The 16322-nt window shown below is 38.4% G+C and overlaps 1 protein-coding gene and 1 pseudogene across 2 annotated transcripts in view; one reads left to right on the top strand and one right to left on the bottom strand.

Annotated features, from left to right (window-relative positions):
- The window catches only part of STXBP6 (syntaxin binding protein 6), a 300438-nt gene that overhangs the window by 14413 nt on the left and 269703 nt on the right, over positions 1 to 16322 (bottom strand). The window lies entirely within an intron of this gene.
- LOC126001046 (non-histone chromosomal protein HMG-17-like) lies at positions 12201 to 12548 on the top strand (annotated as a pseudogene).

Below are 16322 nucleotides of genomic sequence, written 5' to 3'. Positions count from 1 at the left end.
CTCTTGTTCTCAATACCTATTTAAAATTATTTTAAAGTAAAACTGCATACATTTAAGACATACTACTTACAAGTTGGCATATATACATGTACAAAGTGAAATGGTTACTTATTAGTATATTCATATTCTCATATAATTAATATTTCTTATGTGCTGAGTACCAGAAATTATTGCTAGTAAATGCCTAGTATTCATTCAGTATTATTAACTAGAGTCATGATATTGTACATTCCACTTTTACATTTATACATCTTACATAATTTCAACTTGATGTGTTCTAATATAGTTATCTTGGTAAGGTGGGTTTCTGCAGAATTCACTCTAAAAATGCTGTAATAAACTATCCTCCTAAGTAAAAAGAGGATAAGTAAATGAAACAAATCCCAGTTTGTCTTATTAATATGCAGATGAACAAATCACATAGTTACAATAAAAATGCTAGCTTTATAAAGACAGCAGCACAAGTATAGCACACTGAACAGCACTTCCAGAATTATCTTTTGTTTTAAGTTGGTGGTTAATTTCAGAGATCATGAAACTTATCTGTACAAAGGGCCAAGTGATAAAAAAAAATGGGTTCAGCACTGAACACTTTGTAAATCTCAAAAGTAAGAAGCCTTGACTGAAGGAAATCTACTTTGGCTTTACTTATTCTTTGGGCTGCAAATGGAAGAAGAAAGAACCTTAGTATTTGGTAAATATCTTCAGTTGTGATGTTAAAATAATTCAAAGACATATCCTAAAGTCTCAAGCGAATACTCAATCCTGTTCCCTGTCCAATAGGTAAATGTGGGTTTATAGTCATTTCAATTCAGTGTTTCAATAATGCCAATAGATAAGGTAAAACATTTTGGATTAAAAAAAATGGGATGTGTTTTATTTGGACCACACCCTGCTGTGTTTAGTAGGACTTACTTCTGGCTCTATGCTCAAGAACTTGGGAGACCACATGTGGGACCGGACATTTACTAAGGTTGGCTTTGTGCAAGGCAAGGAGCTCACCCTCTGTCCCATCAGTTTGAACCCCAATATTTAGGATTTTATTCATACTCAGTAAAGCATTAAACTTAGGATATGTAGAAAATTCACTGGTCCTTTAGTATTTTTTTAACTTGGTCTAATGAGCATCGTCTTTAGTTATTGGATATGACAAAAATGAATTAAAGGACATTTTTTGGTTCTATTTTGTTTGGAGAACATGAGACTCTCAGAGGGTGGCTGAAGTGCATCTTCAAAAAGGAAACCCTGTTCTGAAGTTAAAAATATGAAGTGGCTCTAAATTTGATTAAATGGATTTTGTTCTTAGTGAAGCAGGCAGGCTGACAGATGTAGAAAAGGGCCCCCCCAAGGCAAGAATTATTGAAAAGTAATAAAAACAATAGATAGAATTTGGAGAAGTTACTCATCATTGGTAAGAATATCACCTAGTACCACAGCAGACCCAGAAAAGACTGGACCCCCTACTGAGAAGTTCAACAAGAACTAGGGTCAGGAATATAATATCAAAGAAGGCCAGCAACTACCCCCAAATATTACCCCTGGAAACCACTCTAGCAATAGGACTTGTTGGGAAAACCCTATAAAAGTCAATTTGGTACAAAGGAGATGTACACATGTGTTGTTTAGATACATGGTGCTCAGCGGCTGACTATGTGTCACTTGATCTCTCCTGAGACGTGTGCTTTCCTACTTTCATGCTGGGTTGTATACCGGGGCTATCTTCACTTTTTGAAGAAACCCATGCATTCTCTTGAGGCCAGTTACTCTCTTTCTGATCCTATCCCTTCCCTTCCTCATTACCTCCAAATAAAACTGTTTTTTTTTTTACTTGTCACCTCCTGAAATTCTTTTCTGTGAGGGAAAGTGAAAGACCCAAAAGGCCTGGGTAAGGCATAGGACTGATTTTGCTTTTCCTGTCTGTGTAAAGTTCATAGTCCTCTATGTCTCTAGACACTTGCCCAGATGGTGGAGGTGGGTAGAAAGAAGGAGGCAAATTCCCTTCTCCAGGCTGCCACCTCTTCTTCTCACTTCATATATGTCACCCCAGAAGACCTTCACCAGCATCACTTACCTTTAGTACATACAACTACAAAACAGCTATTAACTGCCACTTTACTTTTATTTCATTATTTATTGTCTGTGCAGACCGTATTTCGGGCTTGGAGATACTCCTCCTGCCCATGCTGGTGTGAGATGGGAGACATCATGTGACATTAGAGATCCAACAAGAGTCACACTGCAAAGCAAGTGCTCTACCACTCGAGCCACATACTTGACCCTAGTGTTTTGCTATTATCATCTGGAAACTAATGACATTTACATATATGGCTATAATTTTAAATCTTGATAAAAAACAAAAATCCTTCAGAATTGTTCTGGTAAGACATTCTATTAAGCCATTGGAACCTGCTAATTATTAACTGTGTGACTTTAAGTAAATAACTTACCTCTCTTTGCTTTAGCATTTTCCTCACCTGTCTTGGGTTTGGACTAGTCTCTACCCCACAAGGTTGTTGGAAGAATAAATAAGGGAGCTTACAGTATATACCCAGTAGACACACAGATGTAGTTATTGCTAGAAAAATAAACTAGTTATTTGAACCTAAGGAGTCTAGACAATTTTTAGAAAATTTCTGAAGTTTTATTAGTTTCTTACTACAGGTAGAGTAGTGCTTATAATAATAATAATGTTTGGGGGGCCAGAGCAATAGCACAGTGGTAGGGCATTTGCCTTGCATGCAGCTGACCCAGGACGAATCTGGATTCAATCCCCAGTGTCCCATATGGTCCCCTAAATCAGGAGTAATTTTTGACCACATAACCAGGAGTACCCCTAAGAGTCACTGGTGTAGCCCAAAGAAACAAACAAACAAACAAATGTTTGGGAGGAAACCATTGGGACTATTATGCTTAACAAGGAAAAGTATCTAGCTTTATCCATAAAAATCTTTATATATTAGCAACATTTTTTATTTTCTGAACATAACAACCAACTATAAGTTTAGAAAATACATTTTGATACCTTATCATGTTTTCTACTAGAAAAGAATTCAAAGTTCCTTGGAAAGTAGTAGAGAACATGCCTTAGGCAGGGAAAAGTGACATAGGCCTAAAAGGTATTCAGGTAAGAATATCTTCAAAAATGATAGTGTTGGGACTGGAGTGATAGCACAGCAGTAGGGCATTTGCCTTGCAAGCGGCCAACCCAGAACCGACGTTGGTTCGAATCCTGGCATCCCATATGGTCTCCTGTGCCTGCTAGAGTGATTTCTGAGCACTGAGCCAGGAGTAACCACTGAGTGCTGCTGGGTGTGTCCCAAAAACCAAAAACCAAAAAAAAAAAAAAAAAAAAAAAGAACATGCCAATACTAAAAGAAAAATAAAAGTTAGTTTAAGCGTGTTTTTATTAAGACAAGTGATATCCAGAACAGAAGAAATAATAAAATGGAGTTGATAATAGCTAATAATTCTGTACAATTTTTTTTAGAAGCTATAGTTTGTTAATAATAAAGCAATGTGCAATTGTAATTTAGGATCTAGAGTGGTAGCACAGCAAGTAGGGAATTTGCCTTGCATGGGGCAAACCCAAGTTTAATCCCCAGCATCCCATGTGGTTCCCTACCAAGCCTACCAAGAGTAATTCCTGCTGAATGTAGTCCGGAGTCACCCCTGAGCAGCACTGGGTGTGGCACAAAAACAAATAAAAACAATAAAAGAAAAGAAAAGCAAAAAGATTTGTTGTTTATTTTTGGTGCCTAAGTTGGAAGTATAAAGGGCACAATAAAAGAAGCTAACACAGAAAATAAGATTGGCTATAATTAGATGATTTTTTTATTAATTCTATTTAGGAGTATTAAATTGGGTCTTGTTTTATCCATATATTTATATAAAAGTGTGATTTGTGAGCTGAAGAACTAGCTTTATACTCAGGTTGAACTGCATGATTTGCTAAGACTGTGTGCTGGTGAAAGCTTCTAGCAAGAAGCTGAAGTAGTTATTGAGCACTGCTCAGTGCAACCAAAGGCCCTCCCCCACCAAAGTATGATTGATTCTATCAGTGTAAATAGCATTGCATGAAACACTAAGTAATAATCTAAAAAAAACTGTAGGATGTTTAAAAATCTACAGAATAATTATGAGAAAGAATCAATGACTAGGACCACAGTGATAGAATAACAGGTGAGGAACTTGACTCACTTGGCCAACTGAAGTTTTATGTCTGGCATCCCCTCTGGGTGATACCTGGCAATGTTCAGGGGTTATTCCTGGCTTTGCACTTAAGAATCACTCCTGGAGGTGCTCAGTACCAGGGATCAAAACTGGGTGGGGCATGTGCAAGGCAAGTGCCTTATTCACTGTACTATCTCTCTGACCCTAATGTAATTTTGGAGAAGTGCTTACCAGTGATACTCAGGGGTTACTCCTGACTATGCACTCAGAAATCGTTCCTGGCTCGGGGGACCATATGGGATGCCGGTGTGTGTGTGTGTGTGTGTGTGTGTGTGTGTGTGTGTGTGTGTATCGAACTGAGGTCCGTCCTAGGCTAGTGCCAGCAAGCCAGATACCTTACCACTCCGGCTCCACCTAATGTAATATTTTTAAGTACTGCAATTATTAGTTTTGTTTTGTCTATTTAATATATTTAAGGTATTAAATACCAGTACATCAAATTGTAAATTAAGCTTAAATTATTTATAGGAATTTAGTTGATAAACAATGCTTAAAGTTTAGGAATAATTCATTTTCCAAGTTTGCATTAGGAGACATATATGATAAATTGAGCATGGAACATGAAAATAAAAATAAAAGTACAAAGAATTCCATTAATTTCTAAGAAGTCTAGTCAACTTCCTCAGAGATTTTATCTCTTAAAATTCCTCCACACACTGGAAAATCCCACTACTCAATCTCAGATGCCTTTCCTTCTAGGACCTCCTGGAAAACTAGTAGCCGTTAGAATCTACTCTGTCTTTTCAAAATTTCTCTGCTGGTTTATTTAGTCATTGAAATGTTAGGTTTGGGTTAATCTTTGCCCCACACCTGTTTTTACTGCAGGCACTGGAGCTGGCTGTTCACATAGTCATGGTTAACTCTCCCCTTACAAATCCAACAAACATGCATGCAGAGCCCATGATGTCAGGAAAGAAATTTATAGTCCAAAAACAAGAAGATGATAGATGGAAACAGTGCATGTTGAAAGGGGTATGTGTGCACCTATTGGGATTGTGCAGGAGAAGGTGAAATGAGGCCATTGAGACAATGGTAAAATAAAGTAGACACTCTGGAGGAGGGTACAGTGTTGGAACACTGTATGTATAAAATCTATACTGAATAATATTTCAAATCACAGCATCTCAAAATGAATAAAACAAATTAACAAATAATGAGTAGTGAATTCAAGGGGACACGACTAACTTAGTGGGAAAGTCCTGTTTGAAGCGACATTTTAATTGAGGCTTGAAATAAGGGAAACTTTAGTATTCCAGAAAGTGAAAAAGAAACATGGCTGCAATCTGAGAAATGGTACAGAAAGAGGTAGGTGAGGCCAATGTCTTGAATGTGAACGAACCTGGTTTGAATCTGTGCACCTAATAGCAAGGAAGCCATTCCTTAAGCACAGAGCCAGAAACAGCATCTAAGCACTGATGTTTGTGATGCATCCCCTCCACCCCCCAAAAAGCCCCAAACTTAAAGGACATGTGGCTATTAAAGGGATAAAGTAGTCTGAAAGGAGACTAGAAAGAAAGTAGATGCCAGAATTTTAGGTATTTATACACCACAACAAGAAGATAAACATAAAGTATATAAATGGAAGCTATTGCAACACTCTAAAATGAGATCTAGACCCAGATCATTTTTATTTGTTATGATTTTGAGCCACATCTGGCTGTGTTCAGTGCTTACTTCTGGCTCTGTGTTCAGAGATCACTCAGGGCAGAGCCTGAGGGACCCAAACCTACATGGTGCTGAGAACTGAATTCAGGATGTAAATGTAGCAGGAAAGTGTCTTATCTGCTGTCCTGTCTATTCACCCTGAGATAATTTCTGAAGCTCTTTCTCTGGCTACAGTTTTGGAATAGTAGCAAAAGTAAAAGGAGAATAAACACTGATGGAATCACTGTAGTAAGTTGAATCAGAGATCAAAGAGCTCTTTGGTGGAACTATATCTGTGGAGATGACAGAAGTAGAAAGAATTAAGATTGAGGTTCCCAGGGTCTGGAGTGATAGCACAGCGATAGGGCATTTGCCTTGCATGCGGCTGACCCAGGACAGACCTGGGTTCCATCCCTGGCATCCCATATGGTCCCCGAGTCTGCCAGGAGCAATTTCTGAGTATGGAGCCAGGAATAACCCCTGAGCATCACTGGTGTGGCCTAAACATTTAATAATTTTTCTTTCTATATAAATAATGACAGTATCCCCAGATAGCAACAACCCACCCCTCAATTAATATATCCAATCACAGAAAATAGGAACATTCTATTTTCAGAGAGAGGGAAGAATATGTATATATTTTATGAACTGAATATGAATGAGAGGAAAAGAAACCACAAATGAAGAACTGGGAAATACCTAAAAAAAAGACTAGTATATATGTCTGGCATACACAAGGCCCCAGATTTGATCCTTAGCACTGCAAGTCCTTCTGAACACAGCTTGGGAGACCCTACTTTTCCCCAAACAGACAAAAACATAGAGTGAATGCCAGGTGACTAAGTCAAGTAGGTGGATATAGTGGGGGTGGTTTACAAAAGAAATAGCATCAGAAATGCAAATTTCCTTAGAGAATAAGCAGATACAAGAACCAACATTTTATTTTGATGATATGCTAGTTGCCTGTGAAACCACCAGTGAATTTAATTAAGTAAATGATATTCCCAAATAAAATTCTTCAGAGAAGCCAGAAGTAAAGACAAAATTAGTAAGACAATCAGCAGAGAATAGCAATGGAAAATATTACCTAGAATAAACATACGAGAAAAGAAAGGACTTGAAAAATACTTTAAAAATTTTTAAATTTTAGTGTAAGTGAAGGATTGTAAAAGCTTGGATGAAGGACACTGAGAAGGTAAAAGCTCTGATAAGAAAAATATCTTGAAATTCAGGAAAAACAGCAAGGTGAACTTAGTACAGTAGAAATTTATTCAGGGCTGAAAGTTGCTGAAAGAGTACCAGGATAAATCAATAGCAAAAAATAGTCTTTAATAAATGAAACTGCAAGAACTGGATGCTCAAATGCAAAAGAAAGAACACCACCTCATAGCAAATATTAAATGAACTCAAAATAAATAAAATCCTGATAGAAAATATATATGTCTCTTTGTTAAAGAATGGTTCCTTAGAGATTCACCAAAGCACAAACCACAGAAGAATAAGATGGGATTAATAAAAATGGCAAAGGCTGGGGCTGGAGTGACAGCACAGTAGGTAGAGCATTTGCCTTGCACATGGAGGACCTAGATGGGACCTAGATTTGATCATTGCCATCCCATATGATCCCCCAAACACTGTTAGAATACTCCTGGGCACTGCTAGGTCTGCTCCCCCCAAAAGAACCCCCCCAAATAATCAAAAGGCAAAAGTTTTGTTTCCTTTTGCACTTTTCCCTAGAACTTCATTTATGCCTTGATAATTGTATATCATTTAATATTTGTTTGACAAAATTTCTTGAATTTCTTTGACTATACCTTTCCCATATGTATTCTTGGTGTTGAGAGTATCAAACCCAAGTATCATATGCATTATGTGAATGGCACCACTATAGGAAAATAACCACATAGATAAAGATAAGAAAATAAAGAGTAGAACATCTAGAGAAGAGAAGCCAAGAAGAATGAATTAATAAAAACTAATTAATATGAACTTAGAAATTAAAAGATTTATTAGGACAACAAAAGATGTTAAGCCGCAGAAGACTCTAAGAATAATGTTTGAAGTCTGAGTTTAAATGTCCTTTATAACAAGCAATAATGAAGATATTACATTCCTTGAAAGCTTTATAAGAGAGGTCATGTCCAAAGGTTCTGGGAGGGATGGGTGAGGAACCTGGGTCACTCCTATGATGTTCTAGCTTGCATGTGGGTTTGTAGTACTTGGGGCATGAGCTTTGAGGGGCATGCACTGTTGAGGATGGAATTTAGAGCCGTTAGCATGCTGGGTATGTGTTCCATCACTTAAACTATTTCCCTGGCCTTACAATGCTCTTCGGCTTAAGAAAAAACTAATGTATGTCACACTTAGTATGTGGTTAGCCCAAACTGGTTCTTAGAGAATTAAAACATTCAAATTGTGTTTCTAATCTATTGCTGCTGTTGTTATTATTATTATTACTAACATTATTATTATGATTTCTGGATACACTCAATGTTACTCAGGGGCTATTCCATCTCTGAGCTCACAGATCCTGTCTAGTGATATGTGGGAGACTATATGGTGCCACGAGTGAATCTGGGCATCAGGTTCTTGAAACATTTAGCACTACTTCATATAAAATAAGCAAACAGCTCATTGCTTTACATAGAAACATAGGAATCAACTGATTCCTGTGAGATAAAACTGTGGTCAGAGAAATAAGTGAATGGATTGGTTCAGGTCACATCTCTATTAATAACAAAGCTTACTCTAGGAGTCAAATTTGCTAACTTGGAACTCAATGAGGTTTTCAACTTTCAAGGACTTAAAAATTTAAGAAAACACACAGAGAATCTGAGATTGTTTGCTGATTTCCTTAAAATAATCCACAGTAATGTTCACTTTGGAAAGTAAGCATGTAAAGTAAGATCAATTCATGAATTGCATGTGCAACATTATCCAGCTGTAACTTAATTGTAGTATCAAAGAAAAATCACATATTTGTCAGAAGGTATATACATGCCACCACAGATCTATTATAAGGCTAATTTGTTATTTCCCCCAGGGTGTTTCAATAGTTAAGCCAGAAAGCAAATAACAGATTATAACCAAGTCTATAATTTCCATGGCATGCGCAGTAAGACAGTAGGTCTTCCAAAATGTCAGTTCAAACCTTCTCACTGATGACATTAAAAATCCATCTTTCATCAGGATCTTAACCTGGTTGCCATTGCTCCAGGGAAGCCTATGATCCAGTCCTCTCAGCACTCTTGTTGACACCATTAATTCAATTACCTCAAGAGGCAAGCTATTGTAAACCCCCATCTGGCCTGACTCTTAAATGACGTTTATTTTATTTTTTTTTTTTTGAGACCAATGTGAATTACAAGTCTTTCACAGTTGTATTTCAGTTACACAGTGACAATGAATCAGGGCCATTCCCACCTCCAGTGTTGTCCTCCCTCCACCATATTTCCCAGCATTCCTCCCATATTCACTCTTAGCCTCCTGGACAGCTAGTGCAATAGGCCCCTTTTGAGTATAGATTGTTACATTGGCTTGGGTATTTTTGGCTGGCCATTTTTTATTTCCACTCTATGCTTCTGAGACTGCTTGGACCCTGGGTCCATCTACTTTTTTATCCCTTTTCTCAGTTTGTAGGAAAACATATAAATATGAGGCAGAACAAGATGATTCATGCTGGAGGCGACTTCTGTCCTACAGCATCAGTGGGATTTTAATGAATCCACTTCAGGGAGAATGGGTTGCATGGGCGGCGAAATATGAAATATGAAATAATGGAACTACACACAGAATATGTGGGGTCAACACATCTTCTTGCAGGAGTGTGACAAGTTTAGTCTCTAAGCAGGGGGCTTAATATGGGGCAAGCCAGTCATAGGTTTAGAAAGAATGTTCACAATCACAAAGCAAAGTTTAACAGTAAACGATACTTAAGCTATGGGTGTGAGCTATAAGGATTCTGAGTTACAAAGAAGAAGGTTATAACTCAAGGCAGCTCTTTGCAAGCTTACTTCAAGTGCAAAATCAGGGATTATTAGGAAGTAGAAAATATCTAGGAACATGGTCTTTGCTGAGCTGGGCTCTACTATTTTAGAAGTCAAGTAAAAGAAGGAGCTGAAACCCCTTAGGTGTGGTTCCGTGTGGTTCCCATTTTCTAAGGATAGTAAATAGCCCAGGGTCTGCTTTCTGGCTTCGCCCTTTGATTAACAGAAACTGCAGCTGCAAGGACATATTTGAAAAAGAGAAAAAAACATTGTCTTTGCTTTTAGGTGTTAATATTATCCAGAAAAGGGGTTCTCCTTGTAATCTTTGGTGCTGGAATTTCTGAGCCAAATTATTTGATAGAGGCTATAATTTTGCCTGAGATTTTACAAAGGAGAAATAGCCAAATAATGACAGAAAATGTAATACCAAGCATGGATTGATCTCTTTGGAAATTTCTCAACTATCCACGCAAAGGGAAAAGGCATCCCCAGTGGGCCTTTTGAGGAACCCTGTGGAGGTTATTTCAATTCTCCACACCAGGAACATCTGGGGATAGATCTGGTGTGTCTCCTGAGTTCCCCTAAGTTTATGTATGCCGTGGCAGATTCATGTTCTATGGTTCTGTAAAAAGGTGGAGGCCCATATCTAGAATCTATAAATATAAATAACATTAAAAGGGGGCAGATGTGGCAAGTTTTTTTCATAGGTGCAGTAAAAGTTGAGAAAATTATAAAGAAAATTTCCTTGGCCTAAGAGAAACAGGGTGTCTCTACTTTTGAAGTACACTGTTTGTCATGAGACTGGCTATAGGTTCCGGAATTGTTAGTTGTCAAACCCCAAGGATTCTCTTTATGGTCCCAGGAAAAGTTCTGCTCAGTCACAGTTGTCAAGGTCAGTATTCTGTTATTTGAGATCTTGGTTTATGTACAGATCCTAGGGCAAAATCCAGGATAAAGTCTTTCTTTATGGTCCCAGGAAAAGTTCTACTCTGTTGAGGTTGTCATAGTCAGTCTTCTTTAATTAGTATCTTGGTTTTTGCACAGATCCTAGGACAGAGGATCTTCTAATGTCATCTCACCTTTGGGTGGTGAGGTAGGGTAGCCTGCCCGTAGATCAAGTTGTTGCTGCTTCTTCATTGTCACGGTGTCATATAAATATACTCTGGTGCAAGTTGGTACCAGAGCAGTATTAAGGCTTCCTTTAGGAGTGTGGAGAGTTTGATTCCTGGAGCTAATAAAGGGAATTGTGCCATTTTTAAGGTTGGGATCTGGGGATCAGGATTGGGTGTTCGAGGTCTGATTGGTCCATGAGTTGAGAAGGACATTTTAAAAAATAATTTCTTTATTTAAGCACCATGGTTACAAACATGTTTATAATAGGTTTCAGCCATAAAATGCATATCCCCCTTCACCAGAGCAACTTTCTCTCCACCACCACCCCCAATAGCTACCATGACAACAATAGAGAGAGAAATACAATGCCTGTATTTCTCTCTCTATTGTTGTCATGGTAGCTATTAGTGTAGTTGTTTCTCTAACTGCACTTACCACTCTTTGTGGTAAGCTTCAAATCATGGATGAGCTGGTTTTTCTGGCCCTTATCTCTATTGTCTCAGGGTATTATTACCATACTGTCTTTTATTTATCTTAAATCCCACAGATGAGTGAGACTAGTCTGTGTTTATTTTTTTCCCTCTGACTTATTTAACTCATCATAATAGCCTCTATATCCAACCATGTAGAGGCAAATTTCATGACTTCATTTTTTCTAATAGCTGCGTGGTATTCCATTGTGTAGATGTATACAGTTTCTTTAGCTACTCATGTGTTGTTGGACATCTGTTTTTTCCCAGATTTTGGCTACTGTAAATAGCACTGCTATGAACATAGGACTGCAGAGGGAATTATTGTATTGTGTTTTAGTGGTTTTAGGGTATAACCCTAATAGTGGCATTCCTGGATCATATGGGAGCTCAATGTCCAGGTTTTTTTTTTTTTTTAAGAAATACCATATTATTTTCCAGAAAAGCATTCCTAGACAGCATTCCCACTAACAATGATTAAAAAAGTTCTTTCTCCCCACATCCATGTCAGCAGTGGTTATTCTTTTTCTTTGTAATATGAGCCAGTCTCTGTGGCATAAGATATCTCACTGTTGTTTTGATTTTCAGAGTACAAAGAGCTAAACATTCATTAAAAATTTTTGGGGGAGCAGTGTGAAGAAGAGGCGAGAGCGACTCCTGGACGGCCCGGCCCGGCCCCGCTAGCCCGCCCGCCGCCCGTGAATCCGCGCCCAGCGCCCTCCGCTCCGCTCCGCGGCCCGCCGCCAACACCGCCACCATGCCCAAGAGAAAGGCTGAAGGGGATGCTAAAGGAGACAAAGCCAAGGTGAAGGACGAACCACAGAGAAGATCTGCAAGGTGATCAGCTAAACCTGCTCCTCCAAAGCCAGAGCCCAAGCCTAAAAAGGCCCCTGCAAAGAAGGGAGAGAAGGTACCCAAAGGGAAAAAGGGTAAAGCTGATGCTGGCAAGGATGGAAATAATCCTGCAGAAAACGGAGATGCCAAAACAGACCAGGCACAGAAAGCTGAAGGTGCTGGAGATGCCAAGTGAAGTGTGTGCATTTTTGATAACTGTGTACTTCTGGTGACTGTACAGTTTGAAATACTATTTTTAATCAAGTTTTATAAAAATGCAGAATTTTGTTTTACTTTTTTTTTTTTTTTTAAAGCTATGTTGTTAGCACACAGAACATTTCATTGTTGTGTTTGGGGAAGGGCATAAGTCACAAATAGAAAGTCTTCAAAGCTGGACTGCCCTAGGGAGAAATTATTTTCCCTGCCAGTTTTGAGGCTTCCTCTTGATTCCCAAGAGGAGGGATTCCTTAATGTTGACACATTCACCACCTTGGCACCCAATGCCATGTGGTGTGGAAAAACAAATATGGGTTTTGATGTCCTGTCTCCCTCTCTGCCTTCAGCATAGACTCGACTCCCTTAAACCCAGAGAGACCTGTTGATCCTGGACTCCCAAAAAGTGATTATCAGGATGTTAGGGCTCGACTTGAGAGCCCCCACGGAGGCAGCAGCCCTCAAAGTAAAACGGTTCCTTTTTTTCGATTGTGAGTCTTCAGATTGATCATTCTGCCATTTTCCTTTCATTTCCTGAAAGTCAGGGTCGGCTTGTGACAAGTTGTTAAACAACATGCTAAATGTGAAATGTCAACCCTCACTCTAAACTTTCCCTGTTCAGATCATCAAATGAAGATGTCATTGGGTTTTACAGTGGCTTTCTGATTTTGGTAGTCCATTGAAGAAGGGAGTTTGAAAGTTATTGTATACTGTTAACGATTGTCTGCCCATGTCCTGCCTGAAATACCATGATTGTTTATGAAAAGTATCTTTAATAAAGCTGGATACAGTTTGGCTTGGAAAAAAAAATTTCGGGGCCGGCGAGGTGGCTCTAGAGGTAAGGTGTCTGACTTGCAAGCGCTAGCCAAGGATCAGGACCGCAGTTCGATCCCCCGGCGTCCCATATGGTCCCCCCAAGCCAGGGGCAATTTCTGAGCCTTAGTTAGGAGTAACCCCTGAGCATTAAATGTGTGTGGCCCGAAAAACCAAAAAAAAAAATTTTTTTTTTGACAGTTCAGTCCTTAAGCTGGCAATACAGGATGCATGGAAACATCTTCTTTGAGCAGAAAAAATAATACAAGATAAATGTCAATAGAAGAGACAATACTTCTGCTGCTACCTTGAAGGTGAAATATGTTGATGATAGCAACAAAAAGCCACAGTCACTTTACTATGGACCAGGCCATAACTGCTGTAGTTTTCATTTATTATTTAGGGGATAATAAAGAAAATAAAATCTGTCCACACTCTGACCTAGTTTCTTTTATGATATTAGCATATGAATATTTCAAAGTTTGGATCCTTTATGCTTCAGATATTTCATGAGTGCAACAGAATTCAGCACACAATTTATTGAATTTCTCTCCTGTCTTTAGCTGGTACCCACAGGAAATGAAAAGTCATTTAATTTCTTGTTTCGATTTAGTGAATGCAAAATCCAGAATCTTACCTCAGAGACAGATTGAGGATACAGTGATGAAGGAGTGGCTATCTTCACTCAAGTTGAATGCATATTTTTGTTCAGGCTGACAATTTCATTTTTCCAAAAATAATCATCCCAAGATTTAGTTCCCTAGGACTTGAGCTCTCCAAGAGTGGTACCTTATTTAGCCATTTTGAAAAAGATATAAAATCCCAGTAAGTTTTGTGACTATTCATTAGTCATTTGATGTTCTTAATGTGTTTTGTTTAATTGCTAATAAATCCCTGTGACACACTTTACTTCCTAAAAAGGATGTTCTGAGAACTCCTACCAATTGATGATTTAAAACTACTACAATTTTCATCAGGTCTATCAAATTACTATCTATTCCTCGAAGAGTTCATTCTTAGGGTCCCATTTTGAATATCAATATTTTCTATTCCTTAACAAGATTTAAACTGAAGGAAAAGATGTTCAATCATCTGCAAGCCTGGAGTTAAATGATCAAGATTTCTGACATTTTCATTTGTACTATTTTTATTAGAAAGGATGATTTGGTGTCTGCCCTGTGCTAAACTTTTTGTATATTATTTTTATTATGGCTACCATTTAAGATCATTAACACTCCCTTCTAAAAAAGTGGATGGAATGTAGAAACTTACATAAAATTGTATAGCTAAGTAATGACAGAATCTTGATTTGAATTAAAATCTGGGGGATCTTAAAATCAATATTCATTTTTGATCTATGAAACTTTCTATATCTTCTTTATGGGAATTTCAGTTAGGAGAAATTATAATGTACTAAGAGTATGTTTTTCACTTCCTCCAAACTTAGCATGTCACAGTTGTACACTGGATATGAGTGTTTACTGAATATATATATAAGCTGCTTTCTGCTACCATTAATTAGTTCCCTTCCTTTTCAAGACTTGGTTACCTAAGCCACAATTCCTTCTCCATGGATCTAGTTTTGCTTTCCTGAGGCTAGTGGAGTATTCTGTCTATGCTACCCTTTTTTTTTTTTTTTTTTGGTTTTTGGGCCACACCCGTTTGACGCTCAGGGGTTACTCCTGGCTATGTGCTCAGAAATCGCCCCTGGCTTGGGGGGACCATATGGGACACCGGGGGATCGAACCGCTGTCCGTTCCTTGGCTAGCGCTTGTAAGGCAGACACCTTACCTCTAGCGCCACCTTCCCGGCCCCGCTACCCTTTTTTATTACTCAAAACAACATTCATTATACTGCAGCAACATTGTTGGTCTATTGATTTATATGCATCATTAAAATAGGAGCTTCTGGATTAGAGAAAAGCTCAGTGGACATGTGTAAAATGGATAGTAAACTGATTTTTAAAAATGATGTTTTAGTTTTGATGATACTGGGGGCTTTTAGAAGTATTAAGCTCTGGCCCCACACTAAGCCATTAGACATTTTGCCAGAGAGACGCTGTCTCCTATAGCATGCTTTGGGAATGGGAAGGGGTCCTCGGTTTAGGGAAAGCAGTGGGACCCAGGCTTTGGCACAGAACCAACTTTATCCATTTTTCATGTAAAAGAAAGTTTTAGCCAAGACTGGGTGGAGGGGTGCTCAAGAGAACAGGAATTACAAGGTACATCTAGTCAAGAGGTGGTACCACTGCTAAGAGATGCCCTGATCAGAGATGAACTCAGAGATCCCATGGAAGTAGGAGGATGTTGCTTCTGAGCCTGACTCCTGAGAAAGCAAGAGAACAGAGAGCTGCCTTGGACTCTGCTACAGGCAGATATATGATGATAATATATATGAAGATATATATATGAATATATATACATATGTATATATATATATGAAGAGAATATATATATAATGTATATATACAGAGATATATGAAGAGGATTTTCAGAATTTGTAAGGTGGAATAACAATGTACTGCTGAAAAATAGTCATGATCTGCCTAGGATCAGAATAATAAAAGAAATTAAGTGACTAGTGATCATGATCAGTTAATAAAATGTTCCAGGAAAAGATGACAAGCACTTGAGTTATAATGGTAAAGATGAAATTTTTAAAAAGTAGAATTTTACCCCAGCAAGCTGCCAGGCCTACTCCCGGAGTGAAAGGGCACTGTACTAGCCTTCTATGTCTCACCCCAGGAAGAATTCGCAGACACCACTTCTGAAGATCCATTCTATGCGGCCCTTTTTCTTCCACCTCTTCCCACTGTTGACTGTTGCTTGCTATGAGATTTGGCTACCAGAAACCCTCAGCTCGAGGACAATACCAGATTCCTGACTTCTGTGAACCATTTCTTGGACTCCACAAGACCATGGGATGGGATAAAACTGCTCTGGATTCTACACTCCCCAACTATCTCAAAGGGGATTTCTATATTTCATTTGTATGTTTCTGTAGATGCATTTCCTTAATA

The sequence above is a fragment of the Suncus etruscus genome, chromosome 2, assembly GCF_024139225.1.
Source record: "Suncus etruscus isolate mSunEtr1 chromosome 2, mSunEtr1.pri.cur, whole genome shotgun sequence".
NCBI lineage: Eukaryota > Metazoa > Chordata > Mammalia > Eulipotyphla > Soricidae > Suncus > Suncus etruscus.
This window is presented reverse-complemented; position numbering and strand designations above follow the sequence as displayed.